This window comes from Anoplophora glabripennis, unplaced genomic scaffold (assembly GCF_000390285.2).
Source record: "Anoplophora glabripennis isolate ALB-LARVAE unplaced genomic scaffold, Agla_2.0 scaffold18, whole genome shotgun sequence".
NCBI lineage: Eukaryota > Metazoa > Arthropoda > Insecta > Coleoptera > Cerambycidae > Anoplophora > Anoplophora glabripennis.
The window spans coordinates 2,057,785-2,077,284 of NW_019416221.1; the positions used below are offsets into that span (position 1 = coordinate 2,057,785).

Below are 19,500 nucleotides of genomic sequence, written 5' to 3' on the forward strand. Positions count from 1 at the left end.
TGCAAGTAGCTTGCAGAAGATAGCTCCTGGTATGTGTATTTATTAAAAAGCATGCCTGTAGAAGGCGCTCAAGTAAATTGCACATCATTTGATTTTTTGGCATGCAATGTGGGGCGGGGGGTTTCGGGGGAGTTCAAGTGGCATGTCGGAACGTGTCTACATGCTACCTACTGACATGCCAATAAGCCATAATACTAACGAGGCATTCCATTTTACTTGCAAATGTATCAGCAGTGTGCCATCCATTATGTAGGTATTAAACAAGGTTATTAATTATTAAACTTAAGATATATCTCATGTTTTTAGGTCACTCTATTTCATATAATCCCATGAAAAATAAATAAAACTCGCAATCTGAATGTTCGATTTTTTTTTAATCCTGGAAAAGTATACTTCCCTGTCGAGAGTTTCAAAATATATAAACATCTGCAGGTTACTGTACGTATATATAGGTAACAACAAATCAATGAAATGGAAGTTGCGTCCACTCTTCTTTGGCTATTACCCGAAAGGTGGCGCGTACAACAACTTAGAAGTCAGAGCCAGTACTGGCTCTGCTAGAAGCTGCCACTTAATCATTTTATGAACTAATATGTGTATATTGTGTTGCGTCGACATCCGATTTTCTTTTTCAAAAATGATTGTTCCAATAGTACACATATTTTTCCAGGAATTTAAATTTAGAGTGTTTCTCTTGTAATGACGTGTCGTATATGCGACGTAGGAAATCCAGAGGCACATTGCATTGTCCACCGCTACGAGATCTCTCGGGCTTTCAGCAGCGTTCCTCTTCAGCAGGGAGCGTTAATTAGAGTAATGACGATTGCGTCGCCCCTCGCTCTTCCCATACAGTGGCGGTGCTGAGATAATAAGAAACGTGAACAGTTCTTAACCTACAAAACTGGCGGGGCTCTCAATTAGCGCGAAGTGCACTTCGCAACTCCAATTCTCGATATTCATCCTGGGGGTTCGCATTTACTAAACTTTCGAGAGAGTTCCATAAATAAAAAAACTGATATCTGAACTCTTTGTACTCAGTTTTTGAATTTTCATTAAAACTTAATTTTACTTCAGCTTTTGAACCATTCGTGTGACTGAATTTATCAGAATTTTCAAGTACCAGGACCGTGTTGAGAAAATTCCAATTATTTTGCGGCTCTTTCGAAAACTTCGTCCCGTATATTTTTTCTGTTATTTCGCATAGCACCTCAACCATTGAAAAAAAAAAATATGCATTTAATTTTTTTGCCACTCTTCACTCTTCATTTTACGATTCCCCACAGGAAAAAGTCGCGTGACATAAGATCGCATGATCTTGGTGGCCAAATCACTTCACTGTTACGTGAGATGAGTCGTCCATTAAATTTCTGCCGTAACGTGTTGTATGGCAGGTGGCACCATTCTGCTGGAATCACGTCATCCAAATCTATGCCATCCAAATAAGGCAACAAAAAATTCAATAGCATCTCTCGATATCGTTCTCCGTTGACTGTCACTGCACAGACAATATAGCAGCTATTTTGTCTGTGGTCATTGTGTTTCCAGTTTCATTTTCAAAAAAGAACGGATCAATCACCCCATCAGTGTAAAGTCACCACACCACACTGTCACTCTGGCCTGTTTTTTATTGTCTACAACTGTTTGTACAAATTTGTCAAATAATCTTTTCACATTTGTTTCATTAGGGGCGTCTTTTCTACGGAAAATTCCACGTAATTTGCGCACGGTCTCAGCTACATACTCTCCGTACCTGTAATGCATTTTCACAATTTTCACTGGCTCATTCGTCGTATAGCGCTCCATTTTCTCTAACTGCAGCCTGTTTACTACAATATGTGTATAAGCGAACGAATAGTACTTAAATTATGAACATTACGATGATGATGCTAAAGGTACGTTTACACCTACCGACGAACGCGAAGTGCTTATAAAATAATTTATACAACAAAATTATTGTAATAATGCAGTTTTCAATACTTGTCTTTAAAACCTCTGCATACAATTAAAAAGTAACCCACCGGACTGGATTTGATAAATAGTGATGGTTACCAAGTGAACTATTAAACCGGCGATACGCTTAGACAGCTGCGAAATAATTAATTAGTCGAGATTCCTCGACATTAAATTAATCATCCGTTCGATAACAGGGCCCATTAAGGATGATTGTAAAATCAAACGCGGTCAATTACTATCGATTCCAGGTTAAGTGTCGTTCCTACATGTATTCAGTCCATTTATCTTGCGGCCGACCGACATTCAATCAACTTCTGCCCTTTGATTCTCGTTCATTATCATTAGGGCCCAGCAGAGTGATTATTACATACGAGGTATAACGTTCCACACAACGGGCAAGTAATACAGAGCTTTCATAAAGGATTATAAGCCACGAGATCAGTAATTTTGTTTCCTTCACGTTGGCAAATAAATTTCGGTGAAATTAAAACAATAATTCATCGGCTGTTATTGGTGTAATTTTTCACGAGATTCTACTCGACCAACCGCATTATCTCGAGCGTAGACGTAACGGTTTGCCATTGTTCATTGTAAACGAGTCATTAATATTGGTGATGCCAAGTTTTATTAACTTTTTAACTGTTGCAAACTTACATACGAATAGTTTCAAAGCACCTATGATTTAGAATTATAACTTTTGTTGTGTAAAAAATACTTTCTGGTTCTTTTATTGGAACAATAATTGGTAACGATTCATTTTAACATTTAACCTTTCATTTTAATGAACGACTATCAATTTCTAACATTCTCATATAATGATATAATTGGCAAACAACAAAAACTCTTCGAAGTCGAGTCTGAATAGATTTAGGATACGATAAACAAGATTTTCTTTACTTTTCGGGGGAGTTTTCACCGGACTCAGTCGCTTGGATAACGAGATTGACCCAGTTCCAGTAGAAAGCTGTATTTAATGTATTTAAAAGACGGATTGTAAATTTTCTACGAGATTGTCTCTTGGAATTACGGATAAATTGTAAATCTTATTAAAAGGGGGGAGGGATTTATACATTTAAACAAAAAAATCGGTCCAAAAATTCATAGAGAGTGATTTTTAGGTCCATGTCATAACTTTGTCCATTGGATAAGATGATGAAGCTTGGGCTTGTGGTTTTATTACGGACCCTGTATATTTAATCCTGGGTTTCATTACTTAAAAATGGCACTGGTGCAACTCTTAAAAATTTATATTCCTGTCGTTAAATCGTATTTAACTTATAAATTTTTTTTGTATATTAATTAATTTAACCGATGAAGATAAATAAAAACGGTTCCTTTGACTCTCTACTTTATATTGAATTATTTCGGTATATCCTGCTCTGAACTCAAACGAATTTCGTCAATTTTGTACCCAAATACGACATTCAGCTGCTTGAAACTTTAATTAGAATCTGCCAAACTTTATCCCGGAGACCAAAAAGATTTACGCTATCGAGTTTAATTCGAGGGATATTCGGCACTTAGAAAATGAAAACGAAATGACAGTCTGAGGAAGAGTTTTATTTCCCTTCTTTGCCGGCTCTGAAGTAACGAGATTATAACCGCTTTGGAAAATATATAACCGGCGTGCCTTATAAGATTAAGCTACTTACTTTTAGACTCGATTTGTTAAAACAAAGACGGCGAACCTAACTAAAAAAGCAATCCTGAAATGGTTAAGTTTGTTAAAATGGATTGTCACGCGTGCAACCAGACATATTTCTGTGGGTTGTGGGTGGAAGTAGGCGTATAACCGTATGTCTTCGGTTTGAATGTGAAATGTCAAAGTTTTGTCTACGATTATTAACCTAGGACCTTTCTTTCCTTTGTATTTGTCCAATAGAAAATATAAATAAGTCTCTATTTATGGATAATAATCAGAATGTGATAATGAAGGACGAGTTGTCTCTGGAAAAAAATACATACAACTCTCATAGATTTTACAGATGTTAATGTTGACTGATTCATTATCCGTTTCTTTTTTTTTCCGTAGCTTGACATAAGTAATACAACTACCTTCACTTCTCAGTTTCAGAAAATGAAATTTGAATGAGAATAACGACTCTCCTCCTCGATAAAGTTCCTCGGTACGATTTAAATATAACCCGAGAGCAGTCATATTTCTTATTCATTTCCAGTTTATTGTTCCATTTATAGGTTCGTTATATTGGCGGATAGACAGCAAGCAGTCACCCGACTCACAATCAGCTGACATCATGGAATGTCGATAGATAGGTAGATCTAGAACGCGAAAAAATGAAGAGATGTCATTGCTATAAAAACTTCAGTAGGCGTCGATTGATTGAACAGAGAAAGTGGCCAAAAACGAACAAAAACTTTATACGAATAAAAAGCGTCAAATCAACAACAGTTTTTAACTTAATAACGAAAAAAATGTATTTAATTAAACAATACCTGTTATAAATTACTTTAAATCAGTTTTATTGAAAATTATTTGAGGTGCCTGCCTTAACTGTCAAATCAAAAATGTAAGTAATAAAATAATAAGCATGAATTACAATTTTTAATCATTTTAGCAAGAATTGTATTCTCTTATTATATTTTGAACATCTATTCTGGGTCCGTTCTATAATTAGCTTCAGTAAAATTTCAGTGAACAAACCTAGTGAAAAATGAACATGGGTACCATATTTTGCATCAGCTGTTGATGTGCGGGCTATCAGTATCAGTAAGTTTATTAGTTAACAAATTTCGAACTTTATTCGGAGCAATCATTTACTACTAGTTTCCCAGTTTCTCTATAGCGAGGGCGCCAAACTCTCTACAAAAATTTTAGTGCGTTTTACTGAAATTCCACTGAACTAATTACAGAACGGACCCTCTAACAACTTTATTTAATTAAAAATCCGCACCCACCTCTATTTATACTTTGATATCGGGGAGCCTTTAGTGGAATTCAATTATTGAAGAAGCGAGAGTAACAATAAAAACAAAGTGATTCACTTTTTGGCAGGTAGGGGAGGGGACGCTCTGCTTGCAGTCGTAAACCGTTAATTATCCCGTCCTGACTATGTTTTTCTGTGAAAATGTATATAATTAAGTGTGTAATAGTAATTGAGTGTGTAATGATGAATAATGTTGTAGTGATGTGTCGTGGTTACCTTATTCAAGTGATGTTCGCTTCCAAACAGCTCCGCGATGTCCAGATTGTCCCTGAAAAATGTAAGTTTTACCATTTATACAGATACAAAGTTGTATGTAAACAAACATTCATATATCGTTTGAAATTTTTAGGTGTGGTTTATTTTCACTTTATAAACTACCAAATAGAATATTAAAAAATAAAAAAAGTACTAATTTCCTTTATATACATAGTACTAATTAAAAGGTGATTCTTTGAGTGATTTTAACCTAAAAAGATTATATAAAGGTGGGTCCATAAATTTATAGCTTTCGAGATGCAGGGTTTTAAAAAATCACATTTTTTAAAAATATTTTTGAACACCTTTGATGCAATATTATAGGTAAAATTCACACCACTGAATTCGGATGTAAATACGCGTACCAGTGGCGGCGATATCGGGAGTCACTACCCCAGAAATCTCAGAAATTCGATAGCCAAGGAAAAAGATACCTTTTATTTTATTTGAAAAATGTACCATTTTCGATTTATTACATAACCTAGAAGTAGTCGTTTCTCAAAAAAAAAATAATGGGATTTTTTGCCAGAAATAGAAACAAATCATGACGAATCCCTAAAATTAAATTTTGAATTTTTGTTGGAGGTAGCAAGGGAAAAAATTATCCCAATTAGTTTCTTAGACTTTCATATGACCTTTTTTTTACAAAACGAGTTCTTCTAACGTTATGATACGTTTAATGAAGTGCTTGATAACATTAATGAAATAAAAAAAAGTAATGAATTGAATATGGTTTGTTCTTCAAATAAAATGAGATAGGTATTTTTGTTATAAGCTTGAGAGGTATAATCCTTGGAATCCCCTTCAGTTGTATTTTGCCATAAAGGAAGTCAGTAAACGTGATACAGGATACAGGGTGAACTATTTTAATTGGAATAAGCAGCTCATAATTAAAATGAGAATGTGATTTTATATTACATATGTATGAGTTTCATAGGCGTCCCTAGAAAAGTTTTCTGCTAAAGGTACAAGTACAAGTAATTTGTATATAATGTGAGAGAATTTCCGTTATATGTTCATTTGGCCAACAGCATATTTTAATTATTTAAGTCCTCAAACAATTTTATTATATTGATGGTAAATTTTGGTTATGACATATCAAAAAACATTTACATTTTCATTAAAATATATTACTGCTCGTCAAGAATCAACGGGTAGGTATGAACATATCCTTGCCAGGAAAGGATGAGGGAGGGTTGTTAGTTTAGGTTAGAAAAGTTATTAAATAAAAATAATCAACAATAAAATAATTCCGTATTGCTGCACTGCACTGCTAGATAATTTGTCGACAACTGAAATTTATGGCCTAGTTGCCCAGTGCGGCTGTGTTATGGGAAAAAGTTTTTCAAATATTTCAATGCCGAGTTGCTGTGTAGCGACCGAACCTGGTACATACTAGCTAGCTCTTTAGTCTTCAATTGAGATCGGAAATACTTTACAATTTGATTAACAGGTATGTTTGACATTTCCGATGCTGCCTTTGCGGCCCCTCCTACCAACTAATATAAAATTTATGGTTCTAAATTTCCAATGGCGTAATAAATATTATAGTAGGCCGCCTTTAAAATTCCCCTTTGATGGTACCACTAAACGATATTATACGCTTTTGTGACTGTTGGTGGCCGGTTTAATTTTACATAAAACCCTCGAAGGGGCAGCTATTCACCCCGGGTTGAAATATTTTTCCTTTTCGACGGATTATAGCGGCTTTATCGCGATTTACATACCGCTCGCGATATAAACCGCCAGCAAGTCGATACACACGATGTTGCTGGGTTAGCTAAGTCTCTGTATCGGAACCTTTCAAGATGCCGCTACTTTGGTGAATTTTGAGACAGGTCTTTCTCGAAACTTTGTCGCGCTTTAATGTATGCCGATTTTACGATGGCTTTGCGGCAAAGATCTGTTCCCGCGTTTTATTAGGAAGTTAATTAAAAAGTTTCTGCTTTTGTTGTCTTGGCGAAGAATGCGAATTTTGCTTTAGCGCGTTTACATAAACTTTCGCAACAGCTTTGAGAACAGGGGTCTGAAGGTGTACGTTTCTGTGTTAACATTTCAGGAATTTTTCATGGTACGCCAGTGAATTTTAATAAACGTTCTTTGATCGACTCTAGATGGGTATTGCGAAATTAGTTTGATGGTTCAATTTTGAATAATTTTTGTAATATAAAGTTTTCCCAATATTTACTTGTTTTCGAGACATACCGACTTCAATATGCAACGCATGATGTAACAGGAAACAGGAAAATCTATTATTTTATTTAAATCACACTGACAAAATATATTTTTTTAAATATTGTTATAATGGCTTTATTCACATCACATACTAACCAACAATCAATAAATTATAAAAAAACAAATGATCAACTACAGAAAAAAAATCAATTATCAAAGACCAATGAGAAAAATTTCTCTTCCTCGTTTCCTTCAAAAAAATTGACTTGCAATTTAAAATAATTCAGCTAGTAAGAAAAATATTCTTCATGCATTTCCCGGGAAAAGTCTTACTGCAGTTTTCATGCATATGAAGAGGAACTTTTTTTCTTATTTTTCGTATATTTAAAGCTCTATTATCAGATATAGTTTGATCTGTGCAATTTGAGACGATACCCTGTATATACTAATAAAAATATTATGAAGAAAAGGCTATTTGATAGCGAACAAAACGATTTGCTCGCGTATCGTATACAGAACACGTTGTTCTTTGTCAGGAATGTATCCTTACAGGATCGATTAACGTGTTTCTATTAAGAAAAGCCGCACGACAAGCAGCAACACATTGTGTTGACACTACAATGTTCCTATGTCACGCGACTCCACAAAATTCCAGGCAAATCTGGATAATGGAAGAGTTTCGCGTGAGGTGAGGCACGTGAGTTTTATTGCTAACTGAAAGAGTCTCGTGATGAGTTATTTGAAATAAACAGCAAACAGCTAATTTCTTCTATCGAAATTATTTTTTATTGTCGAAGCGAATGGTAGCAACCATAGACCACCATCAACGAATCAGTGTATCCAACTATGACAATAAAAATTAAGTGAGCGGCACAAAGTATTTCTAGAGAGCGGCACATTCAATCGTTCTGGATAACTTTGTATAAACTTGGATATTTTAATTTTACGAAAATTGTTATCAAATTATTTTCAAGGTAATTCAAGAAAAATATTTGTTCCAAAGATTTTAAATTTCTTTAATGAGAATTCTATTAAACTAAATATAAATAAAGCTTTAGCAAATGTATTGAAGAAAATGGAGGACAACCTTTTTTATTGTTTTGGTGTTTGTTAATGTGTTATTTAATTATTACTTAAAGTTTCTGTCAGCAATTGTAATAATAATTTAGGTTCGATGTACTACCAAACGGTTAGATTTAGCGACTTGAGTAAAGAATACCCTTTTCAAACAGTTCTTTATTACCTTTCAAACGATTAATCAACATTAGCAATAATCACTAAGACAAAAAAGTTATGGAAAAAACTATTTTTCGATTGTAGGCAAACTGCTCTCTAGCGGTGCCTAATGAAACTTTCTCTATTCGTCACAATAGAGCTTAAACTACGTGGTGTATGTACTGAATGGGGCTGATAGCAATGGGCTCATTCAGCAATTTTTTTTATTTGCTTAACGGCAAATATTGTCATTTTAAGGTTCTCTGCAAAAACCAGAATTTTATATCGCCTACAAGTCATCCAAAAAAAGTCATAAACTGGCGCGCTGAGTATCCGCTGAACCGGCAGGTGTGACGTCACCGCATGGGAAACCGCTGCCGCATGCTTGCGGTCTTGTCAGTCAGTCGGGTAGTCGGGTTTTAGTTGCCTGTTAAGAGATTCGATTGAGTAGGATAAAATATCGAGTTAGCAGTTATTAACAGTATGGAGGACACAGAAGAGAAAAAAAAAATACAAATATTGTATTGTTCCCCAGTGTGGGAGACTAGTGTGAAGACACCTAAGAAATATTTATTACCGTCACGCGGATCTAAAATTAATAGTCTATTAGTCTCTACTCTGATTTGTTTTTTTTAATATATTTTTGATTTGAAAAATGACTTATTTTAAAAGCAACTAAACTACCCTGCGTAATTTAGGTAAGTAACGTTTGTATCCCCTAAAAACAATAAACTTGTGTAAGTGTTTTTTCATTGTTGATTTTTTGTGAATATTATACAAATACCTATAGGTACTAAGTATTTAAATAAAAATACATAATAAATAATGTATATTATCAATATATTTATAAGATATTAGGTAGATTTGTGTAGCTTCCATGGGGATAAAAATAGTAATAAGAATTTTGCGCAAAATCCTTATTCTTATTTAAGTTCTATTCTTATTATACAAAAACATTAAAACTTTCGCTGCAAACGTACTTGATAGAAGCTTTACACGTTATTGAAACGTACCTTTTACCTATGTATTTTCACTCGTCTCATCTCTGATATAGTCGTGGTTTTCATTAAAAAAATCCTTAACTATTACAAACCTACTTCTGGAAAATTAGAAGAATCTGTTTTTACGAAATTTGCTTTCATTTTACACATCTACATACTATTCTAGTTCTATAGCCTGCAGATACAGAAACTCATCTGGAAGTGCGTACGCTACGCGCCAAGCTGTTTGACCGACCCATGCGGTGACGTCATTGCATTGTCACGGCTGAGACAAATAGTCGCATTTTAAAAATCATATAATTTGAAAACCGCTCAACGGATTGAGTTGAAATTTTCAGGATCGCCTAATAGATCGGGAGATATTAGACTGAAGTTCGACGACGTCTTTCTCGTTTATGCCTCTGAGAGTACTGACAGGTAACCGAGAGACAAGTACAATAAACTAAATTTAAAAGATGGGCTGCGGGGCACCTTCGTGAAAATTCAATTTTCCTTTTCAAAAAAATAATGTGTACAGCGACGTATTTCTCACTTATGCCATGTTCGTAAGTTGAAGAGAAGTATCGATTTTATCACGAAATTTTTTTGGCATAAGTGTCGCAAGAGACCTAAATATGGAAAACTTTGTAAGAAAATGTGGAAAAACATCTTTATTTGTCTACCAATTTCTCATTAATGCCAATTAGAAATATGACATTATTATATTCGAAAAGCTCATAAAAAACATTGGCATAAGTCCTACTAAGGACTAAAGAAAATAGGGCTTTGGAAAAGCTGCGGAAAATTTTTCGTTTTGGTCAACGTTTTTCTCGTGAATAAATTAAAGCTTATTGCAAAGAAAAAAATGAAAGTATTCATTTTTTTTAAAGGGCATAAGTCCCTGGTGAGGACTATATGCTAAAAATTTTTTGAAAAGTTGTAGGAAAATTCATGAAAATTTTTACGTCTTTCTCGCTTATGCCATTTTGCATGCACGTAGGAAACTACATTATAAAGTCATATAAATGTAGGCATAAGTCCACATTGGATTTTCATGTTGTAAATTAATTTGAATTTTAATACGAGTCAGGTCGACAAAGTAGAAAAATAATAGAAAATTGCCACAATTTTCTCGTTTATGCCGTTTCGTACACGAGTAGAAAATATTACTAAAAGCCATTTTCAAGAGTGGCATGAATGCCACAAGGTACCGTCGTATGTAAAAATTTTTAAAAAGTTTATTTCATCGCCTACGCAATTTTCGAAATACTTATACTTACTTGCATTTAGCGTATTTTTAATTTTTATAAATATAAGTAATTCATGTATTTAATGAAAGTTAATAATAAACTATTTCGGCTTAAGTCCCCACATATTAGAAATGATTTTTAATTATTCTTTGAGTCATGATCAGAAAAAGAAAAATTATATAATATTGCCACAAATTTCTCGTTTGTTCGTAAATGAGTAGAGTATTTTATCACAATAGACCATACGTATTTATGAACAATATATTTAAATTTTAAAAATTAAAAATATTATATAATTTGAATTAACCGCTTCAGTGCAAGGATGATCTACTTGAATTGAGCCGACTAAGGTAGAAGAAGAAGAAGAAGAAGAAGAAATAATTAAGCTAGAATACATAGGGAAGAAACTGATTTATAACTGATTTAATATCATGTATATTGAATTTTGTTTTTTGTTTCTGGTACTTTGTACCTTAATTACTTAATTTGTACTTTTATACATTTTATTTTTATATTAAAAGATTTATTTAAGTAATAGTAATTGAATTGAAAAACCGCTGCCAACTCAATTGTCAGAATGCTTCCTCAAAGACTTTGAATTACTAATTTTTAATTATAACTAACACAAACAATAACACTTAAAATAATACAAATTTTTATTAACTTAAAATTAAAGCATATCAAAAATAAAAAGTTTTTTCGGTTTTATGATTTTTTACATTTTCAAATTTCAAACAGTTTTATCTGCAGCTCTTGATGAAAACGGATCAAAATAAAGGCCTTACTACCAGCTTTATTATAAGTTATTAAGAATTATCGTAATAAAAAATAACATGTCGAAAAATCAAACTAAACCCAATATAAAGCTTTCTCTTTTTCATGAAATTTTTTTTATTTTAAATTTTTTATTCCCTTTTATAGTTAGAAATATTCATTTTTTATATAGATATCTTCTCCGACACTTGCATTATTTATCATACATTTTTTAAATTAATTTAAGTATATCGAAAATTGCGCAGGCGAGGAAATAACCGCAATTTGTAATTTTTGACAACTTTTTAAAAAATTTTACATACGACGGTACCTTGTGGCATTCATGCCACTCTTGAAAGTGGCTTTTAATAATATTTTCTACTCGTGTACAAAACGGCATAAACGAGAAAATTGTGGCAATTTTCTATAATTTTTCTACTTTGTCGACCTGACTCATATTAAAATTCAAATTAATTTACAACATGAAAATCCAATGTGGACTTATGCCTACATTTATATGACTTTATAATGTAGTTTCCTACGTGCATGCAAAATGGCATAAGCGAGAAAGACGTAAAAATTTTCATGAATTTTCCTACAACTTTGAGACTTATGCCTTCATATTGAACCCATAGAGGAGTGATGCCTACTTGACACAGTACATTATTTATAGTAAGTATCATAAATTTTCAACGGCATAAATGAGAAAGTTATAGAATGAAAATAAAAATTTTCCGCAGCTTTTCCAAAGCTCTATTTTCTTTAGTCCTTAGTAGGACTTATGCCAATGTTTTTTATGAGCTTTTCGAATATAATAATGTCATATTTCTAATTGGCATTAATGAGAAATTGGTAGACAAATAAAGATGTTTTTCCACATTTTCTTACAAAGTTTTCCATTTTTAGGTCCCTTGCGACACTTATGCCAAAAAAATTTTGTGATAAAATCGATACTTCTCTTCAACTTACGAACATGGCATAAGTGAGAAATACGTCGCTGTACACATTATTTTTTTGAAAAGGAAAATTGAATTTTCACAAAGGTGTCCCGCAGTCTATCTTTTAAAATTAGTTTATTGTACTTATCCCTCGGTTATCTGTCAGTACTCTCAGAGGCATACACGAGAAAGACGTCGTCGAACTTCAGTCTAATATCTCCCGGTCTATAATCATGAGCAATACTTTGTGTATAAGAATGTTTTTGAAAATTTAATTGATCCCATTAAATTAATTTAATGGAATTAAATTAAGAAATTGAATTTTGATAAGTTGTATTTTGAAAACTGATATTTCGAAAAAATCACGCTGAATTAAGGAGGAATCCTTAAGTTGTATTTTAGAAACACCCTGTGTATTATACGGAATTTAATTTAAGTAAACGAGCCTGGTATGTCGCTGCCTGCGATAGAGCGTAGTAGATTTTGTAGGTGTTCTAAGAATCGTTAATTGCGAGTGGCATACGACGAACCGCGACAAGTCGCATTCCTTGCGGCACGCAGTCGGAAGGGGGAGCCGACGGCACGTGGTGGCCGACTCCTGCGGGCCCGCTGGTGGGGATGGAAGCGTCGCGAGGCGCGCGCCGCGACGTGCCTCCTGGCGTCGGCCGCGTACCCGCCGTATATCTCATCCGCAGCACGTGTTCGGGCGGGCGTCGCGAGAGAGAGGTGGCTGGCCTGGCTGTTAGAAACTCGCCGGTGTCGACGGCCACGGCAGATTCGCGACCTAGCATGGCGTACTCTGGCTCCTCTGCGTGTGTGGATCCCATGCTCGACGTGTGGGACGGTTCCAATTTCACATAGGTTCGTATTTCTGCTTGGTGTTTATGTGTTTTGATAGTTGCGGTGAACCGTAGCACGGAAACTGACGTTTTTCTAATTTTTCCACCCCGCCAAACGCCTTCCAGTCTTCACCACGAGTTTGGTGTAGTGTTCTTACGGGTCACCGCTAGGTACCATCTTGCAAAATTACTTGATAAACATGTGGAATCGACTAATTATGTTACAATCCTCAGTGACGACAAATTAATAGTCAAAATGCACAAAAAATGTTTCTATAAACATACTCTTTCAAATGTACCTTAAGGATGCTAAAGATGGATACAAAAGTGGTTTTTATTTCACAGTCACGCACCTTAAAACACCTGGAATCACATTTTTGCTCAAACATCTCACAAATAGTTGTCAATAACAACCTAATTCTAAATAAAACTTCCTTAAAGTCCTTTACATTATAATTCAGTTTAAATAATACGTTTATAGGAACTTTTTTACTTCGACAGTGCTGTTAAGTACGTTACAATATATTCTGACAACCAGTGAAGTCCCTAGAGTCCCTAATTACAGATTTTATCTACATCTATTTATAAAAAATTACATCCGTTCCGAAATTTCACATAAATTGAAACTATTCAGTTTTATTTTTTTTAAATCAACAACTTAAGACGTAAATAACTATGTTTGTTAAAAATACAGTACTAAAAATACATCCGGAGCCTTTCTACATATTTATAAATATGTCTACAGTGAAATATACCTATTAATATATCACTGTGAAATATAACGTTTTTATTAATCTTCTCAATTGCATATTTAGAAATGTTTATAATCATTTCCACAGTAAGGATGATATTCAGGAAGATGAATACAGTATTTTTCATCAATCAGTAGTGTTTGTTTTACTTTAACTTTAGGGTGCAGGAAATTATTGTCTAGTTTTCATTTTTGTCCCTACAAATTTTCCCTAACATGTTACTTGATTAGAAGGACATTTACAACAAAAAAGTTTTACGTTTAAAACAAAATTCACTGGTCTTCACATTCGCAAATATTTAAAATGAAATTGGCGAATTCAGAAAATTAGTTTGACGTCTGTTTCTTCCGAGACTAGTTAATTTAAACTAACCTAGTTATGCTACCCATTTTCTATGCTTGTGGTCAATTTGTATGCATGGATGTGGCCGATTTTACGTTTCTGTTTTCTTTTTGTTTTTTTTTTATTTTTTTTTTATTCACACAAAAATCACTTGTTTATTTGAACCAGTTCTAATGGCACGTAAAATTTGTTTGTTTGCCCTGTGGATTAATGTTTGAATAGTTGCTGTGTAATTTCAAGAGAACATTTAGGAACGATAAACAAACAGGAATCGACTGAATTCTGTAAATACTTTCGTCGAGTCGATAGTCCTCTTACTTCTAAACTCCGTTTCTGTTTGGAACACGCGATATTTGTACAGGGTGTATCAAATCCGATAGTATTGGCCTACTGACAGAAACGACTAATGACGTCAGCAATTATATTTTTTCCAGAAACGTACCTAAATTTTTCCTATCAAAACTTCTGTATTTTCCGTTTAAAAGTTATAAGCAATATCGTCCTAAAGAATCTAAAAAAAATACCGGTTTAAAATCACATTAGCGGTGGAAGGATCAAGTAGTCGTTGGAAAATAATTGAATGTTCGTTGTTTAAAGTGCATAAATGTCACAAAATAGTTGTCATTACTCAATACGAACGTCAAACGTATAACTTTTCTGGGTTCAAAATGTTTTCTTATTCAGAAAAAGTTGATATGTTGCTAATTTACGGCGAGTCACAAAAAAATTCAAAAAGAGCTATACAGTTATATCGAGAATGGTATCCAGAGCGCCTCATTCCTGGTCATAGAACCTTCACAAGATTGGAGGTGACCTTGCGACGAAATGAAAATGCATTTTTTGATCGGAAAAATCAAATAATTGACCGAAGGGTAAGAAACAATGTTAATACAGTTAAACTGTTACAGTATTTCCAATAAAATCCTCGAAATTCTATACGGCAGGCTAGCCGGGAATTGAATTTGGATAAATCAACGAATTTTAAAGACCAATGGGTATCATGACTACAAAATTCACAATTTGGAGTATTTGCCTGAGCGTCACATTGAAAATAGACTTAATTTTATAGCTCAAATTATAGTAAATGTGGAAACTGTTGATCAGGACTTTTTTCGACACGTCTAGTCCAAAACCAAGGCCATTTTGGGGTAAATGTATGGTGCGGCATCATCGATAGGCATTTAATTGAGCCTTATTTCTATGAACATACACTGAACAGCGTGAGTTACCTAAATTTCCTACAAGAACAACTTCCTTCACTTCTGGAGAATGTGCCTTTGCAGCTAAGGAGAAACCTATGGTTTCAGCACGACGGGGCTCCACCCCACAAGAACAGGATTGTGCAGCAATATTTAGATAACACCTTCCCAGAAAAATGGATTGGTCTTAATGGACCTATTCAATGGCTCGGAAAGTCACCAGACCTAACACCCCTCAATTTTTTTATGGGGCGTTTTAAAAATGAGCTTTACAAAACACCTTCGCGATATATTAATCATTTGAAAAAAAAAGCACAAACGCTTGTAATGAGTTAAACTGCGAAATGTTAATGAACGCAGCCAACAAAGAAGTCAGGCGAAGATTGGATATGTGTCTTGAAATAAGAGGAGGTCATATTGAGAATATATTGTAATATGTTTGTTGTATAAAAGCGTTTGCCTCATTTTTTTTAGTTTAGTATCATTACCTTTTGTTTTAATTGTATTAAATAATTATCGAGTTTAATCCTTTTATTTATTCTTAATGACATTTATGCGTTTTAAACAACGAACATTCAATTATTTTCCAACGACTACTTGATCCTTCCACAAATAATGTGATTTTTAGGTGGTATTTCTTTTGAGACTCTTTAGGACGATATCCCTATTATTTTATTTCAAAATTTTGAAATTATCAAAAAACGATCATTGTTTTTTTGTCACTTTTCTAAAAACTAATTTAATCTCATGAAACTTTCGGAAAATACTCCTAAGCATGTACAATAAGCTCCTGAAACCCGCTATTGGACAGACGAGTCATTGCTAAGTTACTGACCATTAGTAATTTTTGCAGTTTTAATAAGGATTTTGAGTGGTGATAGTTTTTTACGCGAACAAGTTTCGCGTTTTCAACACAAAAGTTTGATTTTTTTTTTAAATTCAATGGACGGATTTTGAAAGATCGTTCTACCGAAAGTAGAACCAATAATCTCTAAAACGTATCACACATATTATGTTTAAAAAAACTCCGTGTTTTCTTTATCAAAACTTTAGTAGGTAATATGTATAATTGACTTAAAAGTCAAATTAAGTCATTTCATAACTAAAGCTACGTGAAAATATCGAATGATTTTTTATGCGGGTAATAAAATGCTTTTAACTTTCTTACGATTTCGTTCGAACACAAAATTTTACACAAAAAAGTATATTTATTTATGGACTCAAAGTATGGTATTAAGCCAGGCATCTGCAGACAATTTTTCAGAAAAGCAGGCTCCGTTTTCTCGAAATACCTACACTTCACACATTTCTACCATCCCACTTGTTATTTTTATTTCCCAATATATGCGGCGTACCTGTAGCATATAAATATTCCAACGCAAAGGTTTATCGGGTTCCTTTATCCTTATGTGTTTCTTTGATCGTCGTACTTTATATATTATTACTCGTTTTGCGAATTCTACTAAAATAAACAACGCGTCTGATATCTCCTTATACCTTTTCCCCATTTTCTTATTCTGTATTTCAGATTATCGTGAATACAACGGCCTTGTATTATTGTATAAGATACTTGCGGCTCATTTTTATCCATGTATTTGTTCATTTTTATTATGTCGAGAACGTGTGTAATGTAGCATTCTTTCAGACTGTTAAAGTTCTCGGGACCCTCTACGTTTTAGGTAAAAAAATAACTTTACATTCATATTCTACTACCCCAAAAATTCCTTATATCAAGTCCAATACCTTAAAAAGTAATGATGTTATCGTAAAAAATTGAACAGAAACATGTCTTTGAAGGTGTATTTAACTTTTTACGACAGTAGCACTGAGCTAAGGTAACTTGATTTGAATCATCATCATATTATAGTGAAAATGTACTGGGTACAAAGAGGGTTTTATGACTTTTTAATGTTACCTGTTTAAACTTTCCTAAATGCGCCCCCATCTACTTAACGTAGTGACAATGTAGAGCTAAACTATGTCAATGTCATTGGGACTGAGATTCGCAAATTAAATTAATACATTGTTTAAAGAGATACTGCAAAAATTTTTTTTTTGAAACACATTTAATAAATTATGTAAAAACAACAAAATGTTCTTTTAAACTTCACCGCATCGCTCACATGAATGTATAAAGTGGTGCCTTTAAATTAACACGCCGCTCGACCGTACAAAAGGGATCTGTTTTACGCACTTGTTTGACAAAAGCAGACTATAAAATGACGCACATCTAAATGATGACGATAATTTTTCCAAGCTAACAAGCACTTCGCCTCCCGACGAATTCTGATTAATTTCGCCTGCACAATGCCATTTACGTTCGTTTCCCCGCCCGAATAAATTGAGTTACGCTGCTGCCGTCACGGGCGCCTAATGAAGCGAAGGTAAACAATAAAATTGTAATGAAGCCTTGCGCAGCCACTTTAAAAGAGTTTATGCAGTCGTCCTTATATGAAAAGGGTCCTGGCGCACTTAGGCTAGGTGTTCTCCTCATACCGTGGGTGATATGGCGGGCGCGCCATCTGCCTCATCTAAATTTTATATTCGGCCACCGACTCACGCAACCTCCGGGAATCTTTCTCGAGGAAATTGGAAAACACTCCGGATATTATTTTGTCGTAGGAGACGCGTAGAAAAAAGAGTCGTCTTGAAACCGAAAGGATACTGTTCTGCTACAAATGCTTGTAAACGTTTTGCTTTTACTTGCAGTATAAATTGTAAAGAATTCCTAACCTTTTAGCTATTTGAATATTCGTTACTTCACAAATAGGTTATTAACTATACTTCAATCTAATCTCAAATTCAAATAAAAATTTTAAGCTTAAAATATTAGAGACAGAATCTAAATCTGAGTATATTTACACGATACTTAACAAAAAAAAATAAAAAATTATTAAAAAATGTTTGGTTTCAAATCTTTTGACAATAGCACATTTCGGTTTAAGAAAGTGTCATAGTCAATGTTTACGTCTGGAAATTCCGTCATAAATTGTTCAATGCAGGATTGTAAAGAGTATGTCCATAACCCGTCTTCATTTCGAGTGCCGCCTCGAAAATGAGCCATTACAATAAATGTCGTTCTGGAGTAAATAGTCCAGTCGGTATCTGTTTTAAAAGTAGGTTGTGTGGATGTTTCATATTTTGACGCCAATTTTTGTTAGAAATAGTTCTAAATATTATACCTTTTTTTCGGAAAAAAAATACTATTAGAAGTTTCTCAGCGGAATATTGTTCAGAAACGTATTATAAACAAAACATCAAAAAATCAACTCGAGACTAGTTGGGAAACTGTTAAAACAATGGTCAAAGTTATGGAAAAGTGGTTTTTTGATTCGCGTAAAAAAACTGTTATTCATAGAGAAAAAAGGTTTATACAAAAAAGGTAGGTATTAAATAAATCTGCAAAATAAGACAAGTCCGATTAAAATCCAATAATTTGTTTATGTGCAAGAGCTCAAAAATGGCCGAAAATGTCCGCCTTTTTCAATTGCTAATAATTAATACAATTTTCATCGCAGACACTTGTAATTCAGGATTTTTGAGGCTTTTTGCACCCTTAATAAGTGGTAAAAATTTCAGCCTGAAAGCTTCATTAGCTTGGCATTGGCGGAATTTGTTCTCTAAGAAGATGCTATTTTCAATTCATTTTTCCCAAGCTCATAGGCGTTGTAGAGTTTCGATCATTAGTTGTTTTTGTACCTAAATAGTTGTATTGGCATATGCATTTACTGAGAATTTAATTTTTCTAATTTAATTTGTTTAAAAATGACTGAAAAAATGTTAATATTAAATTGTTAAGCGTGTATGCTCTGCCTCGCTCTCCCCACTCGTTCGCTAGTGATAGAACGCATCGCCGCTATCTTCTTTTTCGCAATGAAATACTTCAATTCACCTTAATGTTAAT

At 33.8% G+C, this 19,500-nt stretch overlaps 1 protein-coding gene across 1 annotated transcript in view; it reads left to right on the forward strand.

Annotated features, from left to right (window-relative positions):
• The first annotated feature begins 13,215 nt into the window (after positions 1 to 13,215).
• LOC108908269 (potassium channel subfamily T member 2) overlaps positions 13,216 to 19,500 on the forward strand; it is a 177,548-nt gene continuing 171,263 nt past the window's right edge. The window contains exon 1 of the mRNA XM_023454165.1: positions 13,216 to 13,325. The gene's annotated coding sequence lies outside the window, so the exon portion shown is untranslated. The remainder of the gene's footprint in view (positions 13,326 to 19,500) is intronic.